The following is a 22,613-nucleotide window of genomic DNA, read 5'->3' as shown; positions in this document are numbered from 1 at the left end:
TTGTTCATTAGGGGAGATTTGCCGTGAGATATTCGACTTATTCACATTGACACTGCATACAGAGGTCTCTACCATGAGAACAATTCAAATAGAAAGATGATCAATAATATAACCTCTGCCCTAGAAATCATTTATTCAGCCTCATTGAACTATTGCCTTTTAGTTATTATGAATGTTCTCTTTGGGGAGTGAGAAAATATGCTGTTGTAAACACATCCTACTATACATGGCTTAAGGTCTCAAGGCAGGCAAAGAGGTCAACACAGAAACTTGAGAAATCCACCTGGATTTCTCAGGTAGGCCCTAGTGGTTTGTGTAATTTATGAAGAATGTAGGGTATGGAAACTTGGTGGACATTATTGAGCCTCTTTCTCGTGCTTGGAAATTTATTAATAATAACATCAAGTAATTTCTGAATGAGACAAGTTGAGTGATTTTGGTAACTTTCAATGTCTATAAGAATAATCAAATACCAACAATGTGTCATAAACAGAAAAAAATCACCAAAAGCCAGGAAAATGAATAAACTTTAGGTGGATATTGTTGAGACAATTTTTCATGAGACTTCCATGTTTCTGCATGACTATTGAGAAGCCATTGATTATCTTTGCTTCAGGCTATTATCTTGAAAATGATTGTATTATAAACAATTTTGGAAGAGAAAGATCTTGAATATCTCCCTCCAGAAAAAGAATATTGTTAATTACAGTTTTGGAAAAGATACAGAGTCTTCCTCCAGAGAAAATGACAGGCATGCTCACTGAATATTATTGAAAATTTGGGATTGCTAAACTCAAGTTTTCTCTCCTGTAATGTAACCATCTCCTTTTTTATCCTTCTACTTTTAGGCCTGTAGAAGTTACTTTTGGAACTGGTACAAATGCTGATTACGTGGCTATTGCTTTTGCTGCAGATAATAAACTGTCTTTATCTCTGAGTCAGAGATCTTGAATATTCTACCAGCATCCATGAATGGTAGAATTCTCATTTATGAATTAGCAAGCATGCTAATTCATAAACTAGAAGTATAAAATACCAAACCCCTCCCAGTCTTGAAGAAAATTCACATATATTAAATTGAAGTACTTAATAGAACTAAATATGAAATATTTAACAAATATAAGGAATATAGAAGTGTATTTTCAATACTTTGAAAAATGTCATAAACAAAACACAAACACAAAATTAACTATTAAATGACAAAATTGGAACTGCAATTCAACTGATGCTAGAAACTTAAGTTCTTCAGCAAATGCAGAGTAGTCTAAGGAAATTTCAGAATAGTATTGCCAGAGGTAAGTGAGAGAAACTGAAAGTAATTCTTTCAGATTATATTTTGGCCATTAACCAGAGACAGAAGCAATATTATCTCCAGTTAGAAGCAAACACAAAATTTCTTTGAAGAAAACCAACATCAATTTAGACTTCAAACTTTTCACAAATCAATCTCAATCTATTATGGGATTTACAATCACAATATTATTTAGTTAACTTTAGCAAAAATTGCAGTCCCTATGTAATAGAAAAGAACAAATTTGATTCCAGGTTAGATCTGTTTCTTTGGCTTTAATCATGTGTCCAGTTTTCTAAACTTAGTCTTGATAGCTCTGTACTCATGTAAACATAACAAGTTGCAGGATAGGGAATAACATTTGTTTTGTTGGAGATTTTGCAGGATCACCATGAGTTGGCCATGTGCACAGCTGCAAGAACTAAGAATTCCTACACCAAGAAGTTTGCAACAATCAACCACACACCCCTGATTTTTGTATAAAAGCAGCCTGTATTCTGAGTAGGGTATGATGGTTCTCCAAGACATTAGTCTGCCATCCTCTCGATCTGCTGGCTTTCTGAATAAAGTCATTATTCCTTGCCCTAACACATCATCTCCTTATTTACTGGCCTGTCATGCAGTGAGCAGAATGAGTTTGGACTCCATAACAATTTCTGGTGAAGCCAGCCAGGAGCCTTGCTGCTCATGGCCAGACAGCCCCATTTGGGTAATTTTCAGCTAAGACCCTAGAAGCTGCCAGGACCACTTGTCCTGAGGATCTTCCCTTCAAAAATTCCCCATAGTGACACTGGCTTCCCCAGTACTTGGCATTTGAAGCAAGGAATCAATATCTGGGGGCTTATTGGCTCCATAGAGTAGGGTAAGTCACTCTGGTGTGTAGGGCCAGAAACTTTATTCCTCTCCATGAGGGCTTTTTCTCTGGAATAAGCCAATTTATTTTAGTGGGGTACCCTGTTGGTGAGAGGAAATAGTTGTTGGATTTTTACCCAACTTGTGAACTTGTTCAATTGTTTCTTTGGATGCTAACATTTGTGTGCATTTGAGTTTTTTTGTCTTGTATTCCTGTTAAAAAAAGGGGAGGGGGATGTTTCAACTATCCCTAAAGAAGTTTCTTTGGGGCACATTTTGAACAAGTGGTCTGATTACAGCTGTGAACCCATGCCTAAGAGGAAGATGAACAATGTGTGGCCAGAGTACCTGTTTGAACCCCCACAAGGGGTTTATGCTGGGTTACCCCCATATACTGCTACCCTTGCTATGTTAATTATGTCATTTTTTGTCCCCTTTGTTATTGGTATATATAAAGCCCCAAGCCCAAACCTGAGCATTTATTTAGGGTTTTCTGTTTGTCATTTAGTATTTTCATTTCATTTTGTTTTGGTACCATTTCTCCACTTATAGTCAAGTCAGTTTTATAATGCTTGAAACTTTTACTGTTGTTAAACAGAGGAAAATTACAGAAAAAAAGAAAAACTGTTCTTGTCTGAGAGTGGGATGTTCCCAGGGAGAATATAAAGATTCCACTTGGTTCCTAAAATCACCAAAAGCCCCAGCCCAGAGTTCAGCCTGGCTGGTTAATGCCAAGGCAAAATGGTTAGAGAGGATCAGTTGCTATTTATAGTTTTACAGGAAACTGCTGAGAAATGGTGTCCTTTTAATGGCTCTATACAATCCTGCAATTTTAGATATTCTGTGAAAAAGTGAGAGAAAGATTAAATGCCCTATGTGCAAGTGTTTATGCTATTGCATCAGGGAAAATAAGAAAAAGAGAGGAATGAGAGTTAGGATACATTCCTTCAAACCTTAACTCTTCCAGCTGAGCCAGCTGTCCCAGCTGCTCTGGCTACTCTGCCAATGTATCCACTCCTTCCCCTGCCTCCTATTTCTACACAACCAGCCCCAATTCCTGACACTGGGGTTCAGGAAGTAGTTGAACTGGTTCTCCCTCCTTATAGGGATCAATTAGTAAATCCTATGTTAGTTCCTGGGGCACAGGGACTTGATCTGGCATTGCCATCTAAGACCTGAAAGGGCACTCAGTTTGGACCAGGAGCCATTCTCACCACAGGAAAATTTATGCTACATCATTATCCCATAGGGAACATAAATGCAAATAGCCAGTAGTCCGAGTTAAAAAAAAAAACAACGCAAAAACCAAATAAAGACCCCTTTGAATTTTTGGGAAGAATCTGTCAGGTCTACAGCAGATTCTAAGACCTCTGAAAATGCTAGAATGCTAAAAATTAGAAAACTGCAAAAATTAGATGATGTATTTGGAATAAACCCTTCTCAGTTGGTAGATGTTGCTTTTCTAGTGTTAAAAAACAGGGAAATATTAATTCTAGAAATCATGTTACTCAAAATTGCCTATATCTTTATCATCACCTCACTCAACTTATGTTTTGGCATTCTTGATCCTACACTGTCCCTCTGTTTTAGAGTTTAATTTTAGAGAAGTTTAATTTACCATCTGGATATGTGGGACTGGTATTAATGACAAACTTAGGTTTAGAATAGTGCCAAACCATTCTATGTGATTTATTCACCAGCACTGGGCCTACTCAGTGATAAAATGCTGTATCTAAGGAAATGGTTTTTGATTCTTTGGAAACTTGATCACAGAAGGATGGCTACATGCTCTTAGATCCTGTTCCAGTCTTGCACATTAAGGGGTGGTGACCTTCCAGAAAGTAAGACACCCAGATGGCTTTCAAGAGAACATATTTTTTTGTATTGATATCAGCAGCTTCCATTAACTTAGATTCTATTTTGTGCTGTTCTATCATTGGACCCTTTTTTTCCAAAGAGGCTAAAAAAAAGGAACCAGGAATACAGTTACTGGTATGATCCTTGAATGTTATTATTTATTGGACTTGATGGCATCTTTAGAATTTAGAAAATATTGTGTACATATGGGAGCACAAATTGTAGCAGGAATGTGCATCTCAGGAAAAATTACAGCTCTCTTGGTTGTATTGTAACACAGTCTAAAAGGACCAAAGTTTATTGCTGTGTGTTTTCTAATGAGAATTACTAATTCAGAAAGTTTTGTTGCAGCAATAACTGCATATTCTATCCTAACAAGGTATTTCCAAATGATGTGGCTACAGTACTGGTAAATCTTGACACTTTTTGTGGACTGGGACTAATACTAGGTCTTCCTTTAAGTGGCTTCTTATATCAATCCTTTGCCTTTGAAGAGCCTTTTCTTTTCTGGGATACATAGTTCTATCCATCAACATGTATATTTTACATAATTATGAGTCTGATCCAGGAAAACAATGAAAAAGGATAGGAGTCTCTCATGTGGTAAAAGAAGAGGAACACTCTGATATATAAAAAGGCTCAGGGGCTCCCTAAGACTTGAGGCACCTAATTCCAATTTCCCCACAGTAGCCCTGGGTAACTATGATATTAGGGGACAAATTGATTGACTTTCTTTTTTTTAACATTTTTTATTGATTTATAATCATTTTACAATGTTGTGTCAAATTCCAGTGTTCAGCAAAAATTTTCAGTCATTCATTGATAAATACACACTCATTGTCACAATTTTTTCTGAGTTATCATAACATTTTGTGTATATTTCCCTGTGCTATACAGTGTAATCTTGTTTATCTATTCTACAACTTTGAAATCCCAGTCTATCCCTTCCCACCCTCCACCCCCATGGTAACCACAAGTCTGTATTCTATGTCTGGGAGTCTAAATCTGTCCTGCATTTACATTTTGTTTTTGTTTGTTTGTTTGTTTTTGTTTTTTAGATTCCACATATAAGCGATCTCATATGGCATTTTTCTTTCTCTTTCTGGCGTACTTCACTTAGAATGACATTCTCCAGGAGCATCCATGTTGCTGCAAATGGCATTATGTTGTCGGTTTTATGGCTGAGTAGTATTCCATAGTATAAATATACCACCTCTTCTTTATCCAGTCACCTGTTGATGGACATATAGGCTGTTTCCATGCTTTGGCTATTGTAAATAGTCCTGATATGAACATTGGGGTGCAGGAGACATCCTGAAGGAGATTTCTTTCTGAATATAAGCCCAGGAGTGGGATTTCTGGGTCAAATGGTAAGTCTATTCTTAGTTTTTTGAGGAATCTCCACACTGTTTTCCATAGTGACTGCACCAAACTGCATTCCCACCAGCAGTGTAGGAGGGTTCCCCTTTCTCCACAGCCTCTCCAGCATTTGTCATTTGTGGATTTTTGAATGATGGCCATTCAGACTGGTGTAGGGTGAAAACTCATTGTAATTTTGATTTGCATTTCTCTGATAATTAGTGATATTGAGCATTTTTTCATTGTGCTTTTTGATCATTTGTATGTCTTCCTTGGAGAATTGCTTGTTTAGGTCTTCTGCCCATTTTTGGTTTGGGTTGTTAATATTTTACTTATTGAGAAGTATGAGCTGCTTATATATTCTGGAGATCAAGCCTTTGTCGGTTTCACTTGCAAAAATTTTCTCCCATTCCATAGGTTTCCTTCTTGTTTTACTTCTCGTTTCCTTTGCTGTGCAGAAACTTGTAAGTTTCATTATGTCCCATTTGTTTATTCTTGCTTTTATTTCTTCTAGGAGAACATTTTTGAAATGTATGTCAGATAATGTTTTGCCTATGTTTTCCACTAGGAGGTTTACTGTATCTTGTCTTATGTTTAAGTCTTTAATCCATTTTGAGTTGATTTTTGTATATGGTGTAAGGGAGTGTCCTAGCTTAATGTTTTACATGTTGCTGTCCAGTTTTCCCAACACCATTTGCTGAAGAGATTGTCTTTATTCCATTGTATATTCTTGCCTCCTTTGTCGAAGATGAGTTGACCAAAAGTTTGTGGGTTCATTTCTGGGCTCTCTATTCTGTTCCATGGGTCTATATGTCTGTTTTTGTACCAATACCATGTTGTCTTGATGACTGAAGCTCTATAGAATTGTCTGAAGTCTGGGAGAGTTAATCCTCTAGCCTCTTTCTTTCTCTTCAGTAATGCTTTGGCAATTCTAGGTCTTTGATGGTTCCATACAAATTTTATTATGATTTGTTCTAATTCTGTGAAATATGTCCTGGGTATATGGATAGGGATTGCATTAAATCTGTAGATTGCCTTGGGCAGTGTGACCATTAAACAATATTGATTCATTCAATCCGAGAGCATGGAATATCTTTCCATTTTTTAAGTCTTCTTTAATTTCCTTCATCAATGTTTTATAGTTTTCTGTGTATAATTCTTTCACATCCTTGGTTAGACTTATTCCCAGATATTTTATTACTTTGGGTGCTAATTTAAAGGGGATTGTTCTTTTCTTTCTTTTCCTGTTGATTCCTCATTAGTGTAAAGAAATGCAACTGACTTTTGAACGTTAATTTTGTAACATGCTACTTTGCTGAATTCTTCAACCAGCTCTAGTAACTTTTGTGTGGACCTTTTAGGGTTTTCTATATATAGTAACATATCATCAGCATATTATGACACTTTTACCACATGTTTTCCAATTTGGATCCCATTTATTTCTTTCTCATGCCTGACTGCTGTGGCTAGGACTATGTTGAAAAGGAGTGGTGATAGTGGGCATCCTTGTCTTGTCCCAGATTTTAGTGGGAAGCTGTTGAGTTTTTCACCATTGAGTACTATGCTGGCTGTAGGTTTGTCACAATTAGCTTTTATTATGTTGAAATATGTTCCCTCTATACCCACTTTGGTTTGAGTTTTTATCATAAATGGGTGATGAATTTTATCAAATACTTTTTCTGCATCGATTGAGATGATCATGTGGTTTTTGTCCTTTCTCTTGTTGATGTGATGTATTACATTGATTGATTTGCGTATGTTGAACCAGCCTTGTCCGTGGGATGAACCCCACTTAGTCATGATGTATCATCTTTTTTATGTGTTGTTGGATTCTATTGGCTAAAATTTGGTTTGGATTTTGGCGTCTGCGATCATCAGTGATATTGGTCTATAATTCTCTTTTTTTGTAGTGTCTTTGCCTGGTTTTGGTATCAGGGTGATGGTGGCTTCATAGAATGAGTTTCGGAGTATTCCCTCCTTTTCAAACATCTGGAAGAGTTTGAGAAGGACTGGTATGAGTTCTTCTTTGTATGTTTGGTAGAATTCCCCGGTGAAGCCATCCAGTCCTGGACTTTTATTTGTAGGGAGGTTTTTAATTGCTATTTCTATTTCCCTTCTAGTGATCGGATTGTTAAAGTGTTCAGATTCTTCTTGATTCAGTTTTGGTGGACAGTATGTTTCCAGAAACTTGTCCAACTCCTCTAGATAATCCAGTTTGGTTCCATATAGTTTTTCATAATATTCTCATATGATAATCTGTATTTCTATTTTGTTTGTTGTAATTTCTCCATTTTCCTTTCTTATTTTGCTAATTTGTTCTCTCTCTTTTTTCTTCTTTGTGCGTTTGGCCAGAGGTTTGTCGATTTTATTTGCTTTTTCAAAACACCAGCTTTTGGTTTGGATGATTTTTTTCTGCGGTCTTGTTAATCTCTATTTTATTTAATTCCTCTCTGATCTTTATTATTTCCTTCCTTCTGCAGCTTTTTGGGGCTTTTTTTCTTCTTTTTCTAATTCATTGAGGTGGTGGGTTAACGTGTTTATTTGAGATTGTTCTTCTTTTTTGAGAAAGGCCTGTATCGCTATAAACTTCCCTCTTAGCACTGCCTTTGCTGTGTCCCATAGATTTTAAGTGGTTGTGCTTTCATTATCATTTGTCTCAATGTATTTTTTACTTTCATCTTTGATTTCCTCATTGATCCATTGTTTCTTCCATAACATATTGTTTAATCTCCATGCTTTCCATTTTTTCTCCTTTGTTTCTCTGTTGTTGACTTCCAGTTTCATGGCATTGTGCTCAGTAAAGATGCTTAAGGTAATTTCTATCTTCTTAAAATTGTTGAGGTTTCTTTTGTTCCCAAGTACATGATCGATCCTGGAAAATGTTCCATGTGCACTTGAAAAGAATGTATATCCTAAATTTGGGGGGTGTAATGCTCTGAAAGTATCCACCAAATCTAGTTTTTCTATCGTAGTATTTAATTTCTCAGTTGCCTTGTTTATTTTCTGTCTGGAAAATCTGTCCAGTGATGTTAATGCAATGTTAAAATCTCCGACTATGATTGTATTCCCTTCAATATTCCCTTTTATCTCTGTTAGAAATTATTTTATGTACTTAGGCGCTCTTATATTGGGTGCATATATATTAATGAGTGTAATATCCTCATCTTGTAATACTCTTTTTATCATTATAAAGTGTCCTTGTTTATCTTTATGGCCTTTGTTTTAAAGTTTATTTTGTCTGAAATCGGTACTGCTGCACCTGATTTTTTGGCTTTTCCATTTGCTTTGAATATCCTTTTCCATCTTTTCACTCTCAATGTATATGTGTTCTTCTCCCTAAGGTGGGTCTGTTGTATGAAGCATATTGAAGGTTCTTGCTTTATTATCCAGCCTGCCACTCTATGTCTTTTGACTGGAGCATTTATTCCATTAACATTTACAGTAATTAATGATAGATGTGTGTTTATTGTCATTTGAACTTATCTTTGCAGTTGAATTGGTGTATCCTCTTTTTTCCTTTCTTCTTCCTTTTGTGGTTTGGTAATTATCCTTTGTAGCATCATGGACTTTATTTAAATTTTGTGACTCCCTTGTAAATTTCTGTCTTGTGGTTACCCTTTTTTGTAAATCTATTAACCCGTTATTATAACTGTTTTTATTAAACTGATAATAACATGACCTCAAACCCATCCTATTGTTAAGAAAATTTAAAAAAGAAGAAAAAATATTCTATATTTCCCTGCCTCCCTCTCCCACTCTCAGTGCTTTGTATGTCTTCTTTTATAATTTCGTGTTTTCTTTATTTGTAATTCATGAGTTATCACCTTTCCAGTTGTGAGTTTCTCATTTCTGAAGCTTCCTGCTGCTTTTCTATTTTGAATAGCACTTTCAATATTTCTTTTAGGATAGGTTTAGTGTTGCTAAATTCCTGCAGCTTTTTTTTTTTTTTTGTCTGTGAAACTCTTTATTTCTCCTTCTATCCTAAAGGATAGCCTTGCTGGATAAAGTATCCTAGGCTGCATCTTTTTTTCATTCAGAGCTTTGAATATATCTTGCCACTCCCTTCTGGCCTGTAGTATTTGTGTAGAGAAATCAGCTGAGAGCCTTATGAGGGTCCCCTTGTAACTTACTCTTTGCTTTTCTCTTGCTGCCTTTAAAATAATTTCTTTATCCTTGACTCTGGCCATCTTGATTATGATATTTCTTGGTGTGGGTCTATTTGGGTTCTTCCTGTTTGGGACCCTCTGAGCTTCCTGTACTTGGATATCTGATTCCTTCTTTAAGTTTGGGAAGTTTTCAGTCATGATTTCTTCAAAAACCTTTCAATCCCCTTTGATCTTTCTTCCCTTTCTGAGACCCATGTTATGTGAAGATTGGCATGTTTTATATTATCCCATAAGTCCCTTATGCTATTTTCATTATTTTTTATTTGCTTATCTTGTAGTTCTTCTGAATGGGTGCTTTCTATTGCCCTGTCTTCTAGATCACTAATTTGTTCCTCTGCATTATCTAGTCGGCTTTGCACAGCTATTCGATCATACTTCATCTCTGTCAATGAGTTTACCCATTCTACTTGGCTCTTCTTTATAGCTTCAATTTTATTTTTGACATATTTTATATCTCTAAACGCTATCTCTTTTAATTCCTTCAGCAATTTGATCACTCCTTTTTTGAAATCTTGACCTAGTAGGCTATCGATGTCTATTTCATTGATCTTTCTTTCAGGGGATTTCTCATGTTCTTTTACTTGGGAAATGTTTCTCTGCTTCTTCATCTTGCTCATACCTCTCTGGCACTGTGGTTTATGGAGTATCAGGTGTCTATTTTGGATCTTAAGTATTTTATCTATCTAATGCCTATTTAGGAATAGGACTAAGGAAAAAAGAAAAAAGTAAGACAGAGAGAGAAAGAAATTTATAAGAAGGAAGAAAGAGGGTTTGAAAACAGTGTATAATGAATAATAGAAGAGCGAGTTGAAGCAGAGTATTAATCGGGTTGAAACGGCCTTTCAAATCCTTTAAAAAAAAAAAGGGGGGTAGATGAATAGATGTATTTGAAACCTGTGTCTAATCAATAACAGGACATCAAAACCCATGAGAAATAGAAATGAATTAAGAAGTAAAAATTAAGAGAGTAATAGAAAATAGAACAGGTAAAAACAGTTTAAGAAAAAAAAAGAGGGGGTTGTCGGTGTTCTCCTGGAGTCTGTGTGCTTTTTATGTGAAGTCTTTCTGTCTTCGTCCTTTTGGAAGCTCAGCTTGCTGTTTTCAGAGGCCCTTCGTTGGCGCCCTCTTCTGTGCTGCTCCCAGCACCTGTTGGCAAACAGATCTCACCTCCTTCTAACACGGGGTCAGGTGCAGCTCTCCTCTGCTGTGGGCGGTCGGTCACTGCCCCTCCGGATGCTGCAGTCAGATGTTGCAGACTGTCCAGGTAGGAGGGCAGGTCGTGCCCCCTCCCAGCACCTGGGTCAGGGGCTGTGTTCATGCCCAAAAGGCGGGGGGCCGCTCTCCCTCTACCAATGCCGGTAGCTCCGCTGCTCTGTGCTGCTGCGCGCTCCACCCTGGCAGCGTTCCGCAGGTGGGCTCGGGGAAGACCGAGGGACAGCCTTGTCCCTGCTCGGGCCAAAGCTCAGCTCCTTGTTTGTCTTTGTGGAGCAAGTTCTCTGAGTGCCCAGGATGGAAGGATCCTATCTTCCCCGGGCTGTATGCCAGTCTCGGTCTGGCCTTTGAGGCTGCTAAGCCCTTCGGTGCAGATGCAGGTTTCGCCCCCGCTCCTGCCTGGATGCTAAGCGCCGGAAGATATGGCGGCTTTTCCTGAGCCCCGCCTCTCTTCCCCCAAAAAGTTTCCGCAGGTTTTCAGAGATGGGGGTATGCACCCTTTCCCCGAGAGCACATGAACCTTGTTGTTTTATGCAGGGCCCAGATTGTTCTGCCCTGTTCACCCACAGCCTCGGTGCGCAGCCCCTTACATTCCCCTGGGGCTGCCTCCGTGCAGCCGCCATCGTCCTCCGCCTGGCTTGTGCAGCCTGGCCCTGCCCGCCGCTGCCGGCCCGCATCTCAGGCTGGGTGTTCGGGGGACCCTCTGTGCCTGTTTAACTTAGTTCTGTCAGTCAAAGGCTGCTCCGTATAGATCCGAGCCTCGGAGGCTCCCCCTCCGTCCCGCTAGCCTCTCAGATAGAGAGGGGAGGCCCAGCGAGCGAGCACCAGTCCTCCTTTGCCACTCCCTCCCCGCGGGACCCGTCCCGTGCTGCTATGCCTTTTGTTCTTTTTTCCTTTTCTCCTACCAGATTTTGGGCATCTTTATCTTTTGAAGAGGGCAAAGTTCTGTCGGAGTTCCGCAGGTGCTCTGGTTGGCTGAGTGGGTCTGTGGATGTGGGTCTTGGTGTATTTGTGGGAGAGAGTGAGCTGCGAGCACCCTTCTACTCTGCCATCTTCTCCTTTCTCTGATTGACTTTCTAATAGATGTGAATGCAACATACTCTGTGGTAAACACTAAGGTGGCACAGAAGACTTCTCAATCCATCCCAGGCAGAATTTCTGCAGAAGTACAAAAGTGTTCATTCTTACAACCTCTGCAATGACAACTAGGGGACCTCACCTTGAAACAGCTTCTTGTATATGCCAAAGTGTCCAATCCATCATTTGAGCTGAGATCTCCTTTGTAAATTAAGTGCTCAAGTAACTTTTTCACCAGGACAACTTGAAATCAGGGTTCCACTGGAGCACACTTTAAGTGTGCTGATGACACTCATGGAAACCCCAGAAAAGGACACTGAGCTCTTTTCCCCTGAGGTCTATGAAAAGGTAAAGCCAGAAATGTCGGCTGATGTCACCCCAGGGAAGGCCAAAAATGCATGGCCCTTACATATCCCATTAAAAGGTGATGCTGGGACACCTAATCTAAAACAGTATCTTCTGAGCAAGAAGCCCAAAAGGGAATTCAACCAATTCTTGAGAAGTTTTTGAAATCAGGATGGATTAAACCTTGTAATCTCCCCCATAAAGCACCCTTATTCTGCTAGTCAAAAAGCCAAACTCAGCAGAGTATTGCTTTCTCCAAAACTTAAAGGCTATTAATAAAGTAATCTGAGACTTACGCCCTGTAGTGCTTAATCCATATACTCTGCTCACAACCATCCCACAAGAATATGGCTGATTCCGTTTTGAACTTGAAAATTTTTGTTTTTGTTTTTGTTTTTTTCCTGCATTCCCATAGCAGAAGAATCATAGCAGCTCTATGCACTTGAATGGCAGCAACCAGAAACTCAGGCACTCCAACAATATTTTTGGAAAATCCTGCCTCATGGATTTAAAAATTCCCCTACCTTGTTTGGGGAAATATTAGGTACCAGCTGGTGTATTCAGAAAAGGATAAAGAGAGGGTCAAAGGGTTGGGGTTTACTCTTGATCACATGTCACCTGGCTGGAAATGTAGGGCACAAAGAATTGTCTCGATCCCTGAGGTACTTGGATACTCTGCTGTAGCATATACATAAAAGTACCCACTATGGGAGAGATGCCACCTTACAGTGGATTCAAAAGCATATAATGGGGCCTAACCTACAAAAGATCATGCAGCGGGTCACCCAGAACTGCATGATTTGTGCTAAAAATAACACAAAGACTACCATCAGACCTCTCCAGATGGGGACACAACACAGAGAAACCTGACCCAATGAAGACTGGTAAATAGACTTTACTCAAATGACTCAAGCCTTTGGAAATTACAGATACCTGCTAGTGTTTGTAGACACTTTTTCAGGATGGATGGAGGCATATCCCACCCAGACAGAAAAAGCCTCCAAACTGGTTAAAGCCCTCTTTAAAGAAATTATCCCCCAATTTGGACTGCCTAATACTCCTCAAAGTGATAATGGGCCTGCTTTTATCTTTAGCATGACCCAACAAGTGTCTAAAATATTGCAAATTTACTGAAAAACACATTCATCCTGGAGACCACAATCAACAGGAAAAACTGAGAAAATGAATTATAGATTAGAAAGGAGTGTTGCTAAAATATGTTAGGAGACTAATTTAACTTCAGATAAGGCTTTGTCTTTTGCCCTGTTAACGATCAGAGTGGCTCCTAGAAGCAGGCTTAAATTAAGCTCCTTTGAAATATTGTATAGTAGGCCATTCCAGGTGTCTCCCTGGGTGGGAGAATCTATAAAGGTTCTAAAAGACCTGGCAGTTGCCAATTATGTTAAAACTTTGGACACTCTACTGATCTCTGGTCATAAGTTTGCCCCCAAAGGGTCTGCCTACCCAACTAAAGTAGCCTTAAATCCTTTCCAACTGGGAGGCTGAATCCTGCTTAAAACTTGGAGGGAACAAGGGCCTGAGCATCAGCTGACTGCAAGGTGGACAGGGCCACATACCACACATTCATCTGTCTAGTTAGCTTGGATAAAGCCATGAATTCATCACAAGTGTATTAAAGCAGCACCACCATCATCAGAATCAGAAAACAACCCAACTCTTGAGAGACCTGAGGAGTGATGGTTTTGTGAACCCTTAGAAGACTTAAGGTTACTCTTTAAAAAAGATGACCATTGAGATTATAATTTCAATTGTAGCTGGAAAAAGGTCAACTTATTTGTTTAATCTTATTTAAATAATAGCTCAGGAATCTAGTGTAATTATGATACAGTGGGAAAAAAATTAACATCAATAGAAATGTATTGGGAACTGGAACCAAAACTCCAAGTTCAACCAAGTACTAAGGGGCTTTATCAGGTTCAAATAGTTGTAAATAAAGAGAAAGGAAAGAAAAAAAACAAACAAAAAAGAAGAGAGAGATTATACTACTGACTAAAGATTTCCAGGAATGTTCCCTGACGAAGTCTGAACAATTCCATTCCATAATCACCCCCTCATCATCCCTTTTCAGCATGAAGTTGCCAGAGCAGTCATTACCCATTTTCCCACAAGACTGTGGAATGGACACAGACAGTGGGGAATTATAAAAGAAAAGAACAAATCTGACTCCATATTAGGTCTGTTCCTTTGGCTTTAATTATGTGCCCTGTTTTCTAAGCTTACTCTTTCTAGCTCTGCACTCACATAAAGATAACAAGTTGCAGAATAGAGAATAACATTTGTTTTATTGGAGATTTTGCAGGACCACATGAGCTGGCACACAAGGACAGCTACAAGAACAAAGAATTCCTACATCAAAAAGTTTGCAACACCACACCCACTCCCCTGTTTTTTGTATAAAAGGAGACTGTATTCTGACTGGGGGAGGATGGTTCTCCAAGACATTGGTCTTCCATCCCCTCAGTCTGCCAGCTTTCCAAATAAAGTCACTATTCCTTGCCCCAACACCTCATTTCCTGATTTACTGACCTGTCATGTGGTGAGCAGAAAGAGTTTGGACTCAGTAACACCTACGCCTCTAAATACTTCCATTTGTATTTATTAAGAACAAAGATCTTTATTTACATAGCCATGTTGAAATTATTGAAATAAAGACATTGACACTCAACTAAAACCATTACCAATTCTACAGACATTTTAAAATTTTTCCTAATGTCCTCTAAAGCAAAGAGAAAAGGAAACTAAAATAAATCCTTAAATCCTGTAAACAAGCAATATTCTATAACATGTTGCATCCGTCTTCATGACTAATCTCTTTATTCCCTTCTAATCTGCAGAAGTTCAGTCTTTCATTGTCTTTATGAAATTTGATATTTTAAAAGTAGTTTCAGCCCTTGTTTTTTAAGTGTTCCACAATGTGAGTCTATATGGCAGTTCCTCATAATATAAAAAGTATGAATTTTTGGCAAGAATATGACAGAAACGATGTTTTATTCTTTCCAGTGTATCAAGTTTGAAGACTTTTAATATTGGTTTTTCTCATTATTAAGTTATTGTTCATATTGTTCATTACTGAATGCTAACTTTGATTATGTGATAAATATAAAGCCAGATTATAAATATGACATAGATTTTCAGAGTAAACAATGTGCATTTACTTTTTTTTTTTCTTTTTTGGGGGTAGGAGATTAATTAGGTTAGTTGGTTGGTTGGTTGGTTTATTTATTTATTTATTTATTTATTTATTTGGCAGTACTGGGGTTTGAACCAAGAAATTCATGCATGCCAGGTATGCACTCTACCACTGAGCTGACATAACTTTAAAAACTAGTTAGCTTGAGTATTTTCTGGAGGATTATTTTAAATTTAAATGTCAGTTGATAAATTTAGGAAGAATGATCAAGTTAAGATATAATTATTTGGAAAAGTTTAGACAGAATCATCAAAAGATGAGTAAACAGTGGTGAGTAAAATTTTGATGTGTAATAACAGACATATTCATCAAGTGTCACCCACATCATAACTTTTAGTTACACAGAGGAAAAATTATAACTTTAAAAATTTGCCATAAATGACATTTATCACATTTTTCTTAAATTGAATGTGAGCAATTAACATTATAGACTTAGGACTGAGACAGAAAACTATGAATTCCACATTCCAATTTAGTTATCTGTAAAATGGAAAATTGAGAATGAATTTTAAAAATATGTTCAATGTCTGTGGTATAAATTTAATAAAATTTATTAAAATTGTATAAAATACTGAAGTATTATGAATATGCCTAAAACTCTTCACATTTAATTAGTCCTAGAAAAATATGTATCTCTCCCAATGTAACAAGATATTTGATATAGATGATATGGGAACCATGCTGAAAGAAATTAGAAGACAGAGAACTTTGGATTAAAACTTGGAATAACTTCCATACCTGCCTCTGCTCCTAAATTAGTTGCCATTTGAGCAAGCTTCATAACATCTTTCTCAAATTCTTCACTCATATAATATAAGATAGAGAAAAAAATTAAGGAAATATTATGAAAATATATAGCTTCAAAATGATTAATTCCCTAATCCATCTTCACCTGAAGGGGAAAGTAAAGCTCATTAAGTATATTTTGATGTCTAATCTTGAAATAAGTTAGAGTTCAAAGTGAAGACTTCCTTGAGAGTATTTATCAAAGCAGAATTCTGTCTTCTAAAGAATTGTTCTCAAGATATTCTCTCAGCCAGAAAAAATAACAGACCCATTTGTCTTTTCATTTAACTTCTTCATGGTCACCAATTTGTAACATTTCACCCTCTGGAGAAACAACTGTATGCTTTCTGTCAGTCTCATTAATACTCCCTTCAGTGACTCTTGGCTGTTGCCCAGCTACAGTGTTTTTCTTCAGATAGAGTCTGGCAATAATAATAACGATATGTGATTAGACTAGAGTTAGATTTTTAAACATATGGTTTCACATAAAAGTCAAACAGCAAGTCTTTAGGTAGGTTCTGGTACCAAATCACTGTTTTGAAGAAGTATACAACTGGACAAGTCTATTCTTTATGTTATTAATTCTGGTCTAAATTTTTGGAAAATATCACTAAGTTACCCTTATATTATTTATCTTTATACTTTTGTCCGTAGTTTAAACTAATTGGACTTGATTTAAATTTGAAAAATAATGACTGTTTTCTTTTGAATACTATTTACCAAATTGATTTTTTTTAATTCTTTTTGTTTGCAGTCACAAATCATACTAAATCTGGAAATAATAAACAAAAAACACATATTGAAGATGATTCATCACACTCAGATGAATTAACTAATTTCCAATTTTGTCATGAGTCAGCATTAATGAATTGACTTTCTATACTTTTGGAAGGTACATAATTATTGGAGTAGAGTAAAAATTAAAGTATATAGTAATTACATACTTTTAGGTAGAAGTAGTAGTAACTATTTGTGTGTATACAAGGAGATTTTTTAACTTTATTTTGAAAATTGATACATAAAAATTTATGTAAAATTTTTCTTGATGAAAAAATTTGATGGATTTCAAAAATAATACTTTTAAAATTAATTTTCCACAGAAAGATCAAACCATACCTTGTTATTAAGTTTTTTAATTAGTATAAATTCCTGATAAGATATGAACACTTAATTTAACAAAATTGTTATCATTTCTGCCTTATTATTAACTGGAATAGAACTTCTATTTGCCAGATGACCTATTATTTAGCTGATGCATGGATGTATTTTACAATTTAAGGGTCAATGTTATTCATTAACCCTATTAATATAAAGCAATATGCTTTTAATCAAAACTGCTTCTGCTTTTGTTTCATTACATTCATATCATAATTGCTAAAGTAAGAGGAATATTTTAACATTTTAAAATCATATTCACCCCTCTAAAACTTAGTTACAGTTATCCGAAACAGGAAGAAGCAAGATACTATTTTATTTCTTAGAGAATAATTGAGGAAAATTTTCTTTACTATGTTAGTGAAACACTGCTGAGTTTGCCATTTTCCTATTTCACAAGAAAATTCTCACATTATATTGATCAGTTCTTCACTGATCAAAAAGCTTCCTTTTCTTTTTTGACCATTTGCTACCTTACCTCTAAGGAATGTTGACATGGATCTCAAGATTTTTATGAGAAGTAGGAATCTTATTGAAAGGCAGTTTGGTCTTGGTATTCAGCTATTTTCTTTTTCCAGATAGAATGTCTCTTTTCTCAGTCCTCTTCAAGGTCTCCAGTACCCCTATTCCATTCACCTCAGTCAAAGTTGCCCCTCTGACTTTTTATTTCTAACCCTGTATTATTAATCCTTAATAATTTTAGGGAGAGTTAAATAGTAAAACAAACAAAACTATATTGGTGAGCATGTATTTCGATCTTCCTTAATTCTGGATGTCTTAAATCAATGTTTAAAAGGAGCAGAAGCAAACATACACTTAGAATATCTTCTATTTTTTTACACTCACATATGCTTCACTTGGTGATCTGATAATGTCTTTGTTCAAAGAAAAAAAATTACTCTTCCTCCTAATTAAATACAGCCCAGCATTGTTATGTAATATTTTATGAGCAAAGAAAGGAGTGGATTTGCCTGGTGAGTTTGTGCACTGTGTTTTTTGCTTTGTGTTTAAATAATCTTTTTAAATATTAATTATATATGCAGACTTTTTTGCTATAAATTAAAATATATAATATCAAGTCAGAGCTGCTTTTGTCATTAAAGAAAAAGATGTTAACATAATATTTCCCCACATGTCAAATATATGCATTGATATTTACATTTTCTTACTTTCTCTTAAATGTGTGAATATTTAATACAAAACAACAGTTTATGGTGAACTATAGCATTATCTTAGTTTCCCTTTATTAGAAGTTTCATATATGTATATTCATGTATGACTGAAAAATTGTGCTGTACACCAGAAATTGACACAACATTGTAAACTGACTATAACTCAGTTAGAAAGAAAGAAGTTTCATATGCTACAAATTGAAACTAGCAATGATTTCATTTCTTAGTGACACCATAGATTATGTGCTTATTCTTAATATCATTTATGCTTTCACAAAAATTAAGATTACCACAGGCAACATGTTGTACCAAGCTTTACAATATTAATACTGTGTCAGAGAAAGCCAAACCATTAAAAAAATAGTTTAACAATATTTGCGCCAATTTTGATACTCACTAGTTAGGTGAGTGATGTGGTAACACCATTTGAATGAATTTTGTTAGTTACTGTTACTTCTTTTTAGATTTGGGGAGTTATTGTGTGGGAAAAAGTATCTAATTTGTCTGATTCCTAAATATTCTCTTTCAGGAGTTCAAATTTAGTTATTGTTTTAGCTGTTTAGTTTTAAAATTCTATTTAGATTCTTTTGTACATTTCATTAGACATTTCTCTTGAAAAGTTTTCATGAACAAGAGTCATATAAGGCAATCTAAACATAAAGTGTATAGTATAATATAATTTATGCTTAAGTGAACCCTAGGACAATTTTTTAAAAGCAAAGCAAATATGAGATGTAGACAAAGAAGTTTCATTGAAAAGCTCTGAAAAAAAATAGTGGCCCAAATCTGAAAAAGACTTAGGGCTCAGTTTTCTGTATTTTCTCATAGTAATATTCTGTAATTTAAAGAAATGCAGTACTTTAAAAGTATCTCAATCTGAATTTTCTTCCTTGAAATTATTAAATAATCAAACCAAAGTAAAATTTGGAATTATAATTATAATTCTATTTTTAGATATCTTGAAAGTTCTCTGAGATTTTCTTTAGTAGACTGAGCCTATTGGGTTAAAATCATGTAAGTTATATATATATATATAATGTATATGACTCTATAAAATGACATATATGTATTACATATAATGTAAAAACATGTCACACATGTAAATGCATTTATTCTTTCTCATGAATTTATATTCTTGAGTATGTTTCCAAATATGCCTGTTATATAAGTTTATACATATATATATATATATAGTGTAAATCTATACTTTCTTTTGCAATCGTCTGTTACTTTATTGTAAAATGTACCTACATACAAATATAGAATCTCAGGAGAACTTTTAATGCAGCTATTTGAAATATATAGGATATACAACACGTTTGGTTATCAGAGAGCATTAATTTCTTAGTGTAACATTTGCAAAACTAGGTAAGAGAGTATTAATTTTTCTTATCATAAAAGCAAAGATGAATTAAGTTTGAAAAATAATTTCTGGAAAAAGTAGAATTTAATGATTGTTTATCACTGTTCTTATTATTATATTTTGCCCAGTGAACGTTGTAATCATTATTAGAATCAAAATGTCCCTTATGGATTTTTTTGACAAGCTTCCATCCAATATTTCAGTGTATTTCAGTCAATAGTGTTACAGGAATAATTGAAATAACAGGGCCATTTTTTATTACTGTAGTGGTGTTAAAAATTAAATACATAACTAAAAAATAAAAATGTAAATAATAATTTAGATAACTTAAGAAATATAATATGCTACCAACCTGTATTGAACAGATAATTCTTCCAAATGCCTGATGTTAGGAGTCAATGTAACAAAGTTGAATAAGTTTATTAACCATAATGGTCATTAATAAAATTGAAAATTTATGGATTTTTAAATAATTCTTCATTGAATTTAATGGCCTACTCAAACTGTGGCCAAGATGGCATGGTAGAAAGACCCTGATTTTACCCTTTCTCATGGGCATACAAAAGAAAAACAATTTACAAAGAAACAATTTATAATAATGAACTGAACACAAGCAGGAAAGTTTTCCCACAACTAAAGATATAAAATCAAAACCATAACAAGCTGGGTAGAAGTAGAGATATGACATAGTCAAGACCCATATCACTGGGTAAGCAACCTACAAATGGGAGAAAAATCAAAATTGTAGAAGTCTTTGCCCACAAACTGAGGGGATTGAGACCCACATCAATCTCCTCAGCTAAAGGTTCTACACCAAGAAGACAAGTCCAAGATATCTGCCTTTGAAGGACAAAAGGACTTCTGTAAGAAATCCTGGAAGTCTATAGGAAAAAAAAACTATGATTTTTTTTTAATTTTTAAAAAATTTCTCCAATTTGAGTCACTTTATTTTTTAAAATTTTTTATTGATTTATAATTATTCTACAATGTTGTGTCAAATTCCAGTGTAGAGCACAATTTTTCATGTATATATATATTCATGTATATATATATATATATATATATATATATATATATACACATTATCACATTTTTTTCTCTGTGAGCTATTAGAACTTGTGTATATTTCCCTGTGCTATATGATATAATCTTGTTTATCTATTCTACAATTTTGAAATACCGTCTAACCCTTCCCACCTCCGTCCCCTTGGCTACCACAAATTTGAATTCTGTCTAAGACTCTATTTCTGTTTTATATGTATGCTATGTTTGTTTCTGTTTTTATTTTTGTTTTTTAGATTCCACATATGAGCGATCTCATATGGTATTTTACTTTGTCTTTCTGGATTACTTCAATTAGAATGACATTCTCCAGGAGCATCCATGTTGCTGCAAATGGTGTTATGTTGTCAGTTTTTATGTCTGAGTAGTATTCTATTGTATAAATATACCACCTCTTCTTTATCCAGTCACCTGTTGATGGACATTTAGGCTGTTTCCATGTGTTGGCTATTGTAAATAGTGCTGCTATGAATATTGGGGTGCAGGTGTCATTCTGAAGTAGGGTTCCTTCTGGATACAAGCCCAGGAGTGGGATTCCTGGGTCATATGGTAAGTCTATTCCTAGTCTTTTGAGGACTCTCCATACTGTTTTCCATAGTGGCTGCACCAAACTGCATTCCCACCAGCAGTGTAGGAGGGCTCCCCTTTCTCCATGGCCTGTCCAGCATTTGTCATTTGTGGACTTTTGATTGATGACCATTTAGACTGGTGTGAGGTGATACCTCATTGTAGTTTTGATTTGCATTTCTCTGATAATTAGTGATATTGAGCATTTTTTCATGTGTCTATTGATCATTTGTATGTCTTCTTTGGAGAATTGCTTGTTTAGATCTTTTGTTCATTTTTGGATTGGTTTGTTTGTTTTTTCCTTATTAAGTCATATGAGCTGCTTATGTATTCTGGAGTTCAAGCCTTTGTTGGTTTCATTTGCAAAAATTTTCTCCTGTTCCATAGGTTGTAGCTTTGTTTTACTTCCGGTTTCCTTTGCTGTGCAGAAACTTGTAAGTTTATTAGTTCCCATTTGTTTATTATTGCTTTTATTCCTATTGCTTGAGTAGACTGTTCTAGGAGAACATTTTTGAGATGTATGTCAGAACTCTTTTGCCTATATTTTCTTCTAGGAGTTTTATTGTATCCTGTCTTATGATTAAGTCTTTGATCCATTTTGAGTTGATTTTTGTGTATGGTATAAGGGAGTGTTCTAGCTTCATTGATTTACATGCTGCTATCCAGTTTTCCTAACACCCATTGCTGAAGAAACTGTCTTGATTCCATTGTATGTTCTTGCCTCCTTTGTCAAAGATTAGTTGACCCAAAGTTTGTGGGTTCATTTCTGGGCTCTCTATTCTGTTCCATTGGTCTCTATGTCTGTTTTTGTACCAATACCATGTTGTCTTGATGACTGTAGCTGTGTAGTATTGTCTGAGGTCTGGGAGAGTTATTCTTCCAACCTCTTTCTTTCTCTTAAGTAATGCTTTGGCAATTCTAGGTCTTTGATGGTTCCATATAAATATTATTATGATTTGTTCTAGTTCTGTGAACCATGTCCTGGGTAATTTGGTAGGGATTGCATGAAATCTGTAGATTGCCTTGGGCAGTGTGACCATTTTAACAATATTGATTCTTCCAATCCAAGAGCATGGGATATCTATCCATTATTTAAACTCTTCTTTAATTTCCTTCATCAATGGTTTATAGTTTTCTG

Source organism: Vicugna pacos, chromosome 14, assembly GCF_048564905.1.
Source record: "Vicugna pacos chromosome 14, VicPac4, whole genome shotgun sequence".
In the NCBI taxonomy this organism is placed as follows: domain Eukaryota; kingdom Metazoa; phylum Chordata; class Mammalia; order Artiodactyla; family Camelidae; genus Vicugna; species Vicugna pacos.
Note: the sequence above shows the minus strand (reverse complement) of the source record.